We start from the raw sequence: 2,798 nt of genomic DNA, 5'->3' as shown, positions 1-2,798 counted from the left end.
ACGGGACGGCAGCGTGGGGGTATTAGCGCTGATAACCTGGCACGGGATGGCAGTGTGGGGGGATTAGCCCTGATAATTTGGCACGGGATGGCAGTGTGAGGGGATTAGCCCTGTGTGACTTTATTGATATAATCTGGAACCATATAGAACATGGTTGCAACCAAAGTCCTGTAGTGGCACCAAATCTTGTAAAAAGGGGGTCAAATGAGGTGTCTAAGATAAAGTTATGGTTTGCTGGTTATGATTATGCTGTCTAGATGTGTGTATCAATTTTGTAGTTGAAGTTGTAAATATTGGCTCTATACTGTCTGTATTTCAAACGTATGCTATGCTTCTGGGAGACATCCCAGACAAGTTGGTGTTAGTTCTGCCTAGCCTGCTTGATGGCCCAGTAAGGACCATCAGCTATACAATTGACCCATGGAGAGAAGGCAGATATGCCTTGTAACTCAGCAAAGTATGCAGGAATTTGCCCATGTAACTCCAGACTCCATTTTGCTGTAATTTTCCACAGTAAGAATAAAGAGGTGTTCGTACACCTGGAAAAGACTATAAAAGGCTGATGCCTTGTTTCCATCTGGTCTTCAGTCCTGCTTCTTACCTCTGGAGGGACTTTGCTACAAACTGAAGCTCTGAACAAAGGACTGATGACCCATCCCAGCTGTGGATGTTGCAGAGACTTGATTTGAACCTGCAGTTTATTCCGTCACTGCTACAAGCCTGAACCAAGAACTTTGCCATTACTGTATGTAATTGATTCCATTTAACCAGTTCTAGCTCTCCTCTAGATCTTTTTTCCTTTTATGAATAAACTTTTAGATTCTAAAGGACTGGCAACAGCGTGATTTGTGAGTAAGATCTGATTTGTATATTGACCTGGGTCTGGGGCTTGGTCCTTTAGGATCGAGAGAACCTTTTTTCTTTTACTGGGGTATTGGTTTTCATAACCATTCGTCCCCATAACGAGTGGCACTGGTGGTGATACTGGGAAATTGGAGTGTCTAAGGGAATTGCTTGTGTGACTTGTGGTTAGCCAGTGGGGTGAGACCAAAGTTCTCTTAGTCTGGCTGGTTTGGTTTGCCTTAGAGGTGGAAAAACCCCAGCCTAGGGCTGTAACTGCCCTGTTTTAAGCAATTTGTCCTGAATTGGCACTCTCAGTTGGGTCCCGTCAGAACCGCATCGTTATACCCTGATAACCTGGCACGGGACGGCAGCGTGGGGGGGGATTAGCCCTGATCACCTGGCACGGGACGGCAGCGTGGGGGATTAGCGCTGATCACCTGGCACGGGACGGCAGCGTGGGGGGATTAGCGCTGATCACCTGGCACGGGATGGCAGCGTGGGGGGATTAGCCCTGATAACCTGGCACGGGATGGCAGCGTGGGGGGATTAGCGCTGATCACCTGGCACGGGACGGCAGCGTGGGGGGATTAGCCCTCAGTCAGCGACAGCGGATTTAGGGAACAGGCAGGTCTAATCTCAAGGACACCGGACCTCAGACCTACCCAGACTAAGGATGTGGCCTGGGAAGGGTGAACCTTCCAATGACTGACACACACCCCCAGGCATCCCCGTGCCCCCAGTCATGTCCTGCCCGGTCACGCAGACCCCCTGACCATGGCCTTACAGAGAGCCACTCCTGGGGCTGAAATTAATAATGAGGTAGGTTTCGCATCTGGCTCTGATCACAGCAGGGCCATTTGCCTCCCCCCCGAGCCAAAGGCCCAGCCGCTTTCAATCACTGATTTTATAACCCGGCCTGACATGGGCTGGGTCGCAGGGGCCCTCCCTGCCAAACCGCCCATGTAACACGCATATCAGGGCCACACATGGAGAGTAATGTCTCCCCTGGGAAGTGCATGCGTGGGGAGTTTAGGCCACAGATCCCAGCCCAGAATCACTGGCAAGACCAAGCAGAAATAGATCCAGATCCCAGCCCTGTGGGGAGGAAGGTAGTCAATTTGGGTACAGAGAAGGCAGAGCGCCCCCTCCTGACTCATCCACGCCACTTCCCACTGAGCTGGGGACTCGGTGGGTCTCCCATCCAACTGTGGACTAAGCCTGGCCCTGCTTAGCGTAAGATGCCAGCGTGACCTGGCATGACAGCGGTGTGTCCTAGGCCCTATTGTGCTAAGATCAAATGGAGATTCTCCTTTAGATCAAATGCGGGGAGGCCTGGGCTTCAGAAGCAGGAAGGTCGGAGCTGTATCCTCACCGGGGCTGGGAAGGGCCAAGTGGCCTGTGTGTGTCGCTGGGAAAACCCTAACTGGTGTTGGATTGGTTATAATGTGATACGTTCTACTCCTGAGCTGATAATCATGGATAGATAGATAGACAGATAGATAGATAGATAGATAGATAGATAGATAGATAGAAGGGGTGTATGGAGATAGATAGATAGATAGAGGGGGTGTATGGGGATAGATAGATAGAGGGGTGTACGGGGATAGATAGAAGGGGTGTATGGGGATGGATAGATAGAGTTGGGTGGATTGATGGAGAGATAGATAAAGGGGTACGCATGAGGATAGATAGATAATAAAATATATAATAATATAATAGATAGATAGAGGGGGTGTACGGGGATAGATAGATAGAGGGGGTGTACGGGGATAGATAGATAGAAAGGGTGTATGGGGACAGATAGATAGATAGATAGATAGATAGATAGAGGGGGTGTACGGGGATAGATAGATAGATAGATAGATAGAGGGGGTGTACGGGGATAGATAGATAGAAGGGGTGTATGGGGATAGATAGATAGATAGATAGAGGGGGTGTACGGGGATAGATAGAGG

This window comes from Terrapene carolina, unplaced genomic scaffold, assembly GCF_002925995.2.
Source record: "Terrapene carolina triunguis isolate 2854851 unplaced genomic scaffold, T_m_triunguis-2.0 Scaffold517, whole genome shotgun sequence".
NCBI classification, from domain to species: Eukaryota; Metazoa; Chordata; order Testudines; family Emydidae; genus Terrapene; species Terrapene triunguis.
The sequence above is the reverse complement of the archived record's forward strand: the minus strand, read 5'-3'. Positions refer to the sequence as shown.